The sequence below is a fragment of the Cydia fagiglandana genome, chromosome 3 (assembly GCF_963556715.1).
Source record: "Cydia fagiglandana chromosome 3, ilCydFagi1.1, whole genome shotgun sequence".
Lineage (NCBI taxonomy): Eukaryota > Metazoa > Arthropoda > Insecta > Lepidoptera > Tortricidae > Cydia > Cydia fagiglandana.
Genome location: NC_085934.1, coordinates 13,453,782 through 13,465,653, shown reverse-complemented (window position 1 = coordinate 13,465,653; position 11,872 = coordinate 13,453,782). Strand labels below are relative to the sequence as shown.

At 36.8% G+C, this 11,872-nt stretch overlaps 1 protein-coding gene across 1 annotated transcript in view; it reads right to left on the bottom strand.

The window, feature by feature from the left end:
- Positions 1 to 11,872, bottom strand: part of LOC134680160 (agrin-like) — a 112,470-nt gene that overhangs the window by 68,241 nt on the left and 32,357 nt on the right. The window lies entirely within an intron of this gene.

Sequence of the window (11,872 nt, the reverse complement as noted above, 5' to 3'; positions counted from 1 at the left end):
ATGCGGCTTTACACAACAGCATACATTAATAAACTAACTTGTTGAATTTAATTTGACCTTTCCGGCCTGGCGCTATCCTATCGCTCGAAAGGTCACAAATTGTAAGAATTATTGATATCGCGGCTGGTTCGTACAAAAAGTTTATAAAAAGGAAGTGGAGCGAACAAACTTTTATGCCGGGGACGCGACGCGAACGCGAACGTTACTTATCTGCCGCCGCGCGCTGACAGCTGCAGATGAAAAATTGAAATTGTGTGAGATAAAACTACCTAACTGCAGCGCCGGCGCCCGCCGAACAATGTGGCGACAACAACGCTTTATTTTTAATCTGAATTTACATAATGTTTTCGTTGGCAACTTGGAGGTGGTTGACTTGCGAAATAATATGTTCTTGGCACAGTTACAAAATTGCATCCTTATCATTTTCAGCAAAGTATTCCTGGTGCACATTGTTCTGGAACTTTACTATACAAGAATTTGTCCTATTTTAGTGTTTGACTGAGTGCATTAAAGTCGGTTCGTATTGGCTAGTTACATACTCGTAACTTTTGGCCTTCAGAGCGTGCTACAAAATTATTTTGGTTGGAAATAGGTTCCGAGTCAATTGGTTTATGTTATCCGCTGTCTAATGGGTTAGTTGTAATGTATAAATGTAAATTCATAAAATAAATTACGTACTTACAATATTTGCGGTGGAATCTGCATTGATCTTCGCGTATATAAGCTCATTATTTCCAAATTTATAATGTGTAATTTACTACATATTGCAGGTACCTACGCAACATTATTATCAGGATACAAAATAATTATCCCACATTGTGGGAAGCAATAATCAGGTAGAGTTTTAATCCCTACTGGGTATCTATTTACAACGAACATTTTCCGTAATATAGCTGCAAGCTGGAGTCATCACTAATTATGTTAATGTGTATACCTACTAGTACTTGTATGATTTTTTGAATCGGAAACAATAACTAAATATTTCATAAAATACAACATAATTCGAATTTAAACTGTTGTGAGACATACTAACATTGTATAATTTAACGGTTTAGGCTCACTTGTTTTAAAAACGCGATACACGGCCGTCGTGAACGCTGCTCGCACTGTAAGTGCTTGAGAAAGGAGACCTAATAGGCTCTCGGAAACATGTCACACGAGTGACTTAAAACAAGTGAGTCTAAACCATAAAATTATTCATCAGTAGAATTCGCTGAAAATGCAAAATATCTGGCGATTCATTAACGGTTGAACGAAACAGCGTGGCCGAATTTCAGACCACAACAATGATCCTGGAGCAAGCGGAAAGTCGATATGTAAATAAGAGTGTTTCCGCTTCCAATAACAATTCAGTACGGTCGATGGAAGTTGAATAGTGACATAGAAGCGAAGCTGTAACATGCAATAATAACGGACCGTCGAAAACGTCAAGCCGTGACCCTTCTCTATTTATGGACGAACTCCACCGTTGAGGGCGCTACGTGAAAAGTCTCGCGTAAATCAAAGTCATAAATTCTCCTATCGTGAATGAACATTTCTCTTTCGCGCGGACGTCTGTGCCTGAATGGATAACGTCGGCCCACCCTCGCAGGATCACCTCTACTGAGTCATTTGCTTTTGTTCGCGGGGCAATTAATAACGTACAGAAGGGCGTTTTCGAACCACAGGCGCCGTTCCATATCAGCAGATCTAGGGGCTAGACCAGCTATGCTAGCCGGCAGTTGGCTGTCTATCGATCATATTAATTTAATAAACTGCACATGTGAAATGGCTTGAAGCAGAACTCCATCATCTGTTAGAGCCGCTTGTTCGTGAAAGGTCGTATACTTTATTAATTTCAACGCTGTGCTCCACTTCTAATATGCCTCGCACTCACCTATTATTTACTCTTTGAAAGAGTGTATGCGATTTATGCAAACATGGAAATATCGGAAATACTTTGCTGTAGCATTCTTTTATAAATGATTTATTTTATATAATTATAAATATTATTATATACAAACGCAGTTCCCATTTTAAAGAAATCAGGTTTTAATGTCAAGTTCACCTAGGATGTGACTCAAATTCGCGACTCTTACCTATATACCAGCCCGTCGCTCTACCAACTGAACTACCGAAAAATACCCGTCTGCGCCAAATATTTCCACAGTTACACACTCTGTATTGTCATTACAAAACACTGTGTCGTTAAAATGGTTTTTAACTTTTCCGATTATTATTATTGTATGTACCTATGTACTCGTATGTTACTCTGTGTCGTTAGAGTCGTTACAGCCTTAGTTGCCTTAAAATAAATGATAGGTACTTATTTGATCTGATTTGATAACTTAGAAATCTACCTCCAAAAGAGTATAAGTACTATAATATTTCGTTATTTTTGTCCATTTTCTTATTTATAAAAACGAATGAGATCTTTCATAACTAAATAAGATAATATTTCATAAATAATCACAATAATGCAGAATCGCAAATAAATAAACCTGAACACAACACACAACAACAATACTACTTACAGCAATGAAATATTTACCATATTGCCAATACCTATACCCAAATGTCAAGTTTCGATAAACCGTTTCTGTTATTAGGATCGGAATGATCCCGTCGCCCTCGTCACGTGGCGTTAATCGCGGCCGTAAAGGTTTACGTTTAGGGCTCAGGAAACATGCGAACAATGCACGCCGATACTTTACCGACGAAGGCTGGAGCCACATTGCCCAATAGACACTATCTACCCGATTCGAACTTTAAGATACGTCAATTTATAGATCTAGAAACGATATGGATTAGATGTGTCAGTGTCAAAAGTGACGTTTTTGTTTGAAGAAACGTCACATTGACACTGTCATATCTAATCCATATCGTTTCTAGATCTATTAACTGACGTATTTTAAATTTAGAATCGGGCCGTATAACTGTCATAAAAAACCTTTTGTCGACTTTTGCAGTTTTTAGGTCAATCTGAAATTACAAGTCAAAGATAAAACGAAGCCGGGTAGGTTTTTTTAAAGTACAATCCAGTTCATAAATTTGTATACACTTCTACACCTTAATCTGTAATAAGGTGAAAAATGTATATATTTTTATTTTTATGAATTAAACTCACGCTACGACAGTCAACACTTAGCTGAGTCGTGAGTGACTTTGTCCTTAAAACTTATTGCAATCCATTTTTTACAACGTATCGACTCAGTTCTCATATAGTTAGTTACCTGAAATATCATTTAACTAACTGCTGCTTGAAATTATTAATTCGTATACTGACGCCGCCATGAATATTTTTAAAATAGCAAGATTATCAAAATGCGCCAGTTTAATTCCACGTCAGTTTTTTGTGTGACACACTGCTTTTTAATTACATATATAAAAAGATATAATTTTCTAGTTATATTTTTTTTACACAGGCAATACTCATACAATATAGTAATAATTATTAAAAGTATTATAACGGCTAAGGAAACGTGAGCTAAGTCATATAATTTAGTATTTAAGTTTAAAAAAACCTCTACCTACAGCAATTTTCATATTACCTATCGCTGTCACGGAAAGGTTTTATTAACTTAGTCTTTTATCGGCGTGTAACATTGGTATGTAAATTTTGATGATTTGCTAAAGGTTTGCGGCTGTTTTTTGCTTGTGATGTAATATAATAAAGATTTGACTACAATTTCAGATTATTTACGATAAAATACTTATAGCTGACAATAATAGATCGCTACATTGAATGGTTTTTAAACTGTCAAATAATTACTGGCTTCAAGAATTCATACTAAAACTCGCATTTCTAATTTTTCAACGTCATTAGCCAGCTGAAAATAATAGTGCAAAATACGAGTATCAACGAATCATGGTCGTTAATCTGCCGTGATGTTTTAAGCGTGCTCAAAATAGCCCACTGTGTAAAATAAATGTTGGGATTAAAAGTAAAGTTAAAAAGCGTTAAAAGGTATTTTAATGGTAAAAGATATTCAAGCTGCAAGCAAGCAACTCAATCGAGTTAGTGTGGGACCACCTTTACACCGTCGTAGCTTATTGCGGTCCTCTTACAAGTGTCTAGGGAAACTGCGAGCTGTTATTACAAGGAAATTTATGAGGTGAATTGCTCCTAGTTAGTTCCAAGTTTCCCGTAAACAACAATATGGAACTTATCCAATGTTTGGCCAGAGCACAATGTCACAGGAAAAAAAACCGGGCAAGTGCGAGTCGGACTCGCGCACGAAGGGTTCCGTACCATAATGCAAAAAAAAACGGAAAAAAAGCAAAAGAACGGTCACCCATCCAAGTACTGACCACGCCCAACGTTGCTTAACTTTGGTCAAAAATCACGTTTGTTGTATGGGAGCCCCATTTAAATCTTTATTTTATTCTGTTTTTAGTATTTATTGTTATAGCGGCAACAGAAATACACCATCTGTGAAAATTTCAACTGTCTAGCTATCACGGTTCGTGAGATACAGCCTGGTGACAGACAGACGGACAGACGGACGGACGGACGGACGGACGGACGGACGGACGGACGGACGGACAGCGAAGTCTTAGTAATAGGGTCCCGTTTTACCCTTTGGGTACGGAACCCTAAAAATGGGGTAAATCTGTGCTTGGAAAATTTGCCGTCACGGAACTTTATTCCATTTGCGAACAAGGTGAACGTTAAGAGTTTGAGATATTGTCGGAGTGTTGAAAGTTATCCTTGAGAATTGCCTACATCACAACAGTTATTATTTATTGTTTAACAGTAAGGTAGTTCCTTCACATAGGTGCGAATCATTTCAAAGAAGCATTTAAGCAACTTTGTACGAGGAGTATTAAAACACTTTACTGCACAAAAAAAATTTAATTTTTAGCAAGCAGAAACGTCTGCGAACGATGCTATTAAGCTTAGAATAAATTTAAAAGTGGAAAAATTACTGTCTTGGGTGAGACTTGAACTCACGGCCTCTGGATACCGTGGAGGCCGTGGAGGCCGTGAGTTCAAGTCTCACCCAAGACAGTAATTTTTCCACTTTTAAATTTATTCTAAGCTGCACAAAAAAAGTTTACTTCAAAGACAAAGAATGTGGCTAACTAATCTTTATAAGGTATATTTTACTGTTAACCTTTTAATTAATATTGTTGTACAATTTTAAGCAAGCAAACTCTAAGCAAATTTAGATAAGTACCGAGAAATTACTTATGCTTTTGCATATTAATCTGTCAGTATGATGTGAAACAATAACTATGCAGGTAATGTAATGAAGGTCACACATCTGTATACAGGCAAATACATTGGTAAATGTAATTAACAAATTTTATGTCACAATTCCAGTTTCCCGTTATCTGGTCAGTCATATTAAAAAACTTTTAGATATGGGTAGTGCACATTAAGGTAGTGAAGAATTGGATATCTGTAGCGAAAGGCAAACTACAGTTAAGTAGTAAACGAATGTCGTTCGCTAGGAAGGCCAAAACTTACCTACCTCGTTTATAAATTTTCCTAAATGCATGAAAACCGGTCACTTTATGTCAGATTTTCATTTTCAGATAGCTGAAAAAAATCATTTTCGTTGTTACAAATGTGTAAGATATAAATGTTATAATACTCCGATCTTCTCAATATCACTTCAACGCCGAAGTTATTCTTAAATAAATTTATTAGGGTGCGAAGTCCGAAATGGATCTCGTCCTAAGCCCTTCTGTCAATGTTTAGATAAGTGTCCCGATAACAGCCTTAGCAAAGGCGCTGATCGAGCAAAAGCCCATCCATTCCGTATTGGACGCCAAAAAAAAGTTATAATTTTTTTTATAGGTACTTATAGGTATTAAAGGTTTATATGCTTGTTTTATGTAAGTACTATGATGTAGTAAATTTTAGAACTGTCCCTTAATTCTAGTTATCATTAAGGCATAGAGAAATATAGTAAGTCAAGAGTGCTCACTCCATACATCAGTTTTGTATCTAGCATCGAGTAGCGGAATTATCAGTACTTTAAGTAGTAGTAGCAGTACTGTCAAGTGACAATAGATGTAACACCGACCGGAAACTCTAATCTGAACAACATAAGACTTTCCGGTCGGTGCTACATCTATTGTCACTTGACAGTACTACTACTACTAGGTACTTAAAAAATTACTAATATGTTTGGTACCAAAACTGATGTATGAAGTGAGCACTAGTCTTACTATATTTCTCTATGATTAAGGTGACATGATATTTCAAATAGTAACTGTATTCCACATACGTGTCACTAAGAAGCGTATATGATAACTGGTTTGATTAGGAAAAGTATGTGCCTAGTTACTCGTACTAAAGCATTCGAAAATCTTATTACTAAAACATATACTTAATCCCTCTTTCTTCGTCGGTCCAGTATGATGACCACATTCCATCTAGAACATTCTTTAATAACATTTACGTACATTAAATACGTTAAATAACCATAATACGATACAGCAGGGATCCATAGATAAAGTACATACATATATACAAGCAGAGATCAGAAGTAATATTACCTATACCGTCTCCGTCAAATTTGACTTTTGATTAAACCTTTTTACTACATTGCCAGCTGCGAAACTATTTTACACAGTTAGCCAAATAGCGGTATCCTTGGTGAAACCATTTAATCAAGCTGGCAAGCAGTGCCTTGGGAATAAGTTTAAAATTGAACGAACAAAATAAAATAAGGAGAGTATCGCGTGATCCGCCGATAGCGTTCACGAGACAACGTTCGATTGTTTCTGCTTGATACGAATATTCGTTCGTTTTAGTCACACTTAAACTCGACTTTTATGATGCTATCCAAGAACAGAGATAAGCCGACATCCGAGAGGCGTTAATTCAAATTCTCCGCGCTGAAATTGCGCCAACGCATAGAACCCGTTGTATATAAACTAAGATCAAAGGAAAGATTAGAAAGTCACTATGTCTGTATTTTAGAAAAGTAAACGACTTTGTTTTAAAATTGTATGAGGAACCAACAATGAATTAAGTTCAGTCTAATCTAGAAAGGTCCGTTTTTATGTTTTGTACAACATGAGATTTAGGCGACTACCGTATAAATATTGTAGGTAGCCTTTGTCTTTTGAAGAATAAATGATCAAAATAGGCTTCAGTAATTTACAGAATGAATATCTATTTACATGTAACAAACTGTAGGATTCTAATAAACTGTAGGAAGGTCTCATCTAGAATTGCTATTCTATGGTTGGCGAACTGCTGTTCGCCAACCATATTTTTGAATAAGTAGGTACACCCTATTTACATAGTTACATATCAAACGACTTTAATGTACCTACATACTTCAGAAGTTTGCTTTGACTCGTTGAAATATTAATGCCGTTTTAATAATATTTTCCATTCCACGTACGAGTGGTGTGAATATTTTGGCGGTTACAAAAATGTACGCGAAAAGGCTTTTTGGATATCCATTAGGTAAGTGGGAGGCGGAGTCTTATCCGCGGTCTATTCGATCTTATAGGAATCACTTGCGATAGGTACTTTGAATAAAATAGTGCTTATTGAATAAAAATAAAATACTAAATAGATGTACTTAGTGAAAATCACTTTGGCTAGGTACTCTCATTCTTGCAGCGCGAACAATACAATCCTTGTCAGCTTGTAGGGTTCACTAGAGTCGCAAGCGCTTTTAGGCTACGGTGGCTGCTTAAAATCAGGTCTACGGCGTCAGGGGTACGCTTGTTTGCCACCGTCGTGGCAATGTTAATTGTGTTGTGTTTTGAAGAAAAAAAGTGGCAATGTTAATTGCGAAGTAGTTATTTATAAAAACCATTATTATGTCTAAAATAATTATTGCGATACAGCTAGGAAATGCTGCCATCATCTACGGCACCATTCCGCAATCCGCAGGGGGATAGTTTGTTATTTCTTATTTTAAGATTAGCTTTATTTATTTTTAGACTTAGTTTCTAAGTTTTGTAGGTTAGTTATTTAATTATGTTTTGTTTCTAGGTAAGTATTTATTATATTAAGTTTGTATGCACTAATAAAGTAAGCAAAATAAAATTCGATCTTTGATTATAACAACCACAACCACTCAAATCACATTAAACTTTTACAAACGTAATTAAATTATAATGCTCGCCTTTCTACGTTCCTAAGCTCAATATAATATTCTGCGTAGGTCGATTGTTCCACACACCGTTACTTTAACAAATGAAGTCGGTGAATTAATATTTGAACTAAATACTGCTCCCGCTCAAGTTAACGTAATGCCACTTTGCATTAATTGACTAGACGGCGATTCAAACTTACGTCCTACAGGCCTCGTCAATAAATAACCAAGTTATCTTTAGTAAAAATTTCAACTAGTGGCGGGGTATTTAGTTTCTCCTCACGTCCGGGCAGGAAGCTGACCGTAATACTGGTTCGTGAAGTCTTGCTATAAATCATAACGCCATTTCAATTTACGGAGTCTAACACGGCAGTAATAGGCCAGCCGCTGCCCGCTGCCCTCCCTCGTTGAAAGACCTAGATTTGTATTCAACCAACGATATGATCATTAGTTACTGCAATTTTCTTCGCATCCCGTACACGAACGCTATCGTCGGGTGTTATGGAAGGGATGAATGATACTTTGTAATTACTTTTGGGTTCTGACCTGGATATTAAGTTTAACTGTCAGTCCTTGATGTTGTGTATGCACGGATATTTTCAGGTATACAATTTATCTAATACGTCGTTTAACCAAATACATAAAAACAAGAAATATAAATAAGTGTTCGCTGGTCTGGAAACATTCTTTAATATCATAACTTTTAGTTATTTCATTTTTTTTATAACTTTTTTCATCCATGAAGATTTTTGAGTTAAATATGTGATTATGCAAAATTGAAGTAAAAACTCCGTTTATATGTGGCAACATAAAATACAGAAGGAAGAACCTCCACGCGGCTCCGTAACGGCTCCTTAGTTACGGGCGTTGATTGCGGCACTCCGTCCGTTCTTGAAGCGAGGCTTCAGGACGCACGTACATGTAATTTTATTGATTACAGGGTGCGGCGGTCCAGGCCGATTTGAATTTCCAATGAGCTCGTTAGAATCAGCCCGGACACGGGACTCGGACAGCCGATAAAAACTTCATTCCTTTTTAGCTGATTGTGCAAGCGCTTCTTGGAAGGATTGTGAATCGTTGGCTTTAATCGATATTTCTAAACTTTCTTGCAGATCTTTAAAATGTGGCTGGAAAACTAAAAGCTACCTTGGGACTTTGTGGTTCATTTATGTAACCCGGATCAGCAACTTCGACTTGAATAAAAGCAAAGTTGCAGTAGGTACTTTGTCTTAAATTAAAATGTCTGTAGGTACCAGTGGCTAAGAATTACAAAAATCTGAAGGCAACTGGAACCCATTTGACTTCCTCGTATTATCTTCAAATAGGCAAAATTCAGTAAAACTTTACGAATTTTGTCCGCCTCGCCAGTCTCGCCACTAGTCCGTGTGATGAAATTATGTGGATACATAAAACTATTAGTAAAATGTAATAAGTACACGTGTGCTACCCATAGATACGCGCAATAAACTTCTAGCACCTCATATATGTAGTATGAAGTAGAAGCATTTCTCCGCTTAGGTTCAATACGTAGCAATTGGAGTTTTGCAGCGGTCTTAATTAAACGCTGGCGGCGGCGCGCCTAGCGGCAAACTTCGATTGCGCTGTCAAAAATCCCAAGAATTATTCCAGTAGTAAAATAACTAAACGATTTTAGGCTTTATCGTGCGAGTTCAGGCATATTAGCGAATTTATACTGCACGGATGCAATATGCCGCCGGATCGCGCCGCTAGTTGGACGCAGCTCTTTTATTAAAAACGGTTTTTATTTATTGACGATTCGAGGTAGCCGGGGATTTCTCTAGCGATACATTTCTGAATCTGGGTTGGCAATTGATTCTGTTTTTCAAACAGGCTCTGATGTTTATTCGTTTTTATTGCAATCTGTGGTAAAGTTTACGAACACTTCATTAAATTTTTTGATATTTGATGTGAATTTTTCCGGATATAAGTACATATGTGTAATAGTTCACTACTGTACTGACTAGGCTATTTACATGATTTTACTTATCAGAAGTATATAAAAGCGTACTATGCCCATAAAGTCTTCTCAAATTGGTCCTAAAGCTCACATGGCATTCTCTCATTCACATTATAACCTGCACATATTTTATTGGTCTCCACTCTCCACATGGTTTACTCAACACGCACAGCCCCCCTATTTTACAACTGTGACGTAGCCATGTACCGCGACCTCTATTCCTGGTTGAAATTACCCTTCGAATGCCTAACATGAGGATATAATGGGCGGTAGGGAAGGTCGTTATATTTTGGTTCGTTCCAACCTCCCTGCCCTACGGTACGAGTAATTAGTGGCTTCAAGATTATACCGCGGCACGGAAACCAGTGAAAAAGTTGTCGTTTTCTGTCGATAAATCTTTTTGTTTTTACCATTTCATTGATTAGTTGTTTATGAAAATTAATTGGTTGTCTGTAAGCCGGTAATTGTACAATTGCTTTACTGCTGTATTAGTGTAATAGAGAAACTGAGAAGAAAAAGAAAGTCACAATATTTTGGTTACATTTTATTTTAGTCCAATCACAATATCAAAGTCCCTAAAGTGAAAGTAAGACAACCAAATTGCGCATAATTATCAAAGAGCTATTTTAATGAATTGAACCTTGTAGAGTACAATGAAGATAACTTTAATTGTACTAATTCATTTTATAGACCTTTAATTGAAGACCGTACTTATTCTAGCTTCCAGGGTTATTGACGCGTAAAATAATTAATTTTACCGCGTCTTAATGCACAAGTTAGGGCTTAAATACGGCACAGTTAACAACCGGTCCAGTGTAGCTAAAAGTGTAGCTAAAATGAAATGATGCCACATAATTGGTTCTGTCGGCGCAAATTATGAAAATCGTGGACAATTTACGGTAAACGCGTCGCAACTTCACTATATCTAATGCCCATAATGTGCATAGAATACGAACGACGATTAAATTATCTGGCTCTTAATGCAAAATACACTTTGAACCAGTATCTGTGAGAAACTAGTACCTTAGTGTGTAAAACAATTCGTAAAAAAATACTAAGGTAATTATGACATTTATGAGGTACAGCTTATATAATTAGTCGCGACTTCGTCTGCGTGGAACAAACTTTCATCCCTTTTAACCCCCTTAGGGGTTGAATATCTCAAAATCTTATTTCTTGTGGGTACACAATATAGATGGAACCTGATCTGGAAATTTCATGTCTATTACATTGATGTATACCCATTTTTTTCTGGCAGAAAATTAATACTTGTATACCGAATATATTATAGTTTTAAGGCTAACCGAAGATGAATGTGTTAAATAGGTTAGCATGTTACCACCTGCGCTTTTCGCGTGGGTTCGACACCCATTCTCACCTGCGGAGGGCTTAAGCCCGCAGACAGGCCGTAACTGCTAGAAACATGTGCACTTTACGGCCTGGCTAAACGGGCTCGCGACAGTCACGCCACATTCCTAGATAGCCTCCACGCCCACAACCATACGAAGCCGCCCAAACGAAGAACCTACATAAACTACACAGAAGATTCCTACTACGAGGAAATGTGTTTAATACATTGTCATTAATATTATTTTGCCAGTGTACGAGAATTTGTGGGTATTGAAAGTGTTTATTGAGCAAATGAGCACTGCTCTTGCTATTGAGTATAAATGAAAGCAGGCAACTTAAAATGTATTAGTAGGTAACAGTGAGCCTATGCTTAAATAATTAATGAACGAGTAATGACTTAATAAATACATTTCGATAAATGCAACGTCAACTCTCTTACAATAGCAAGTCAATTAAGAGCTAGGCTAAAGTGAAGACCAGTTGACACATTTAA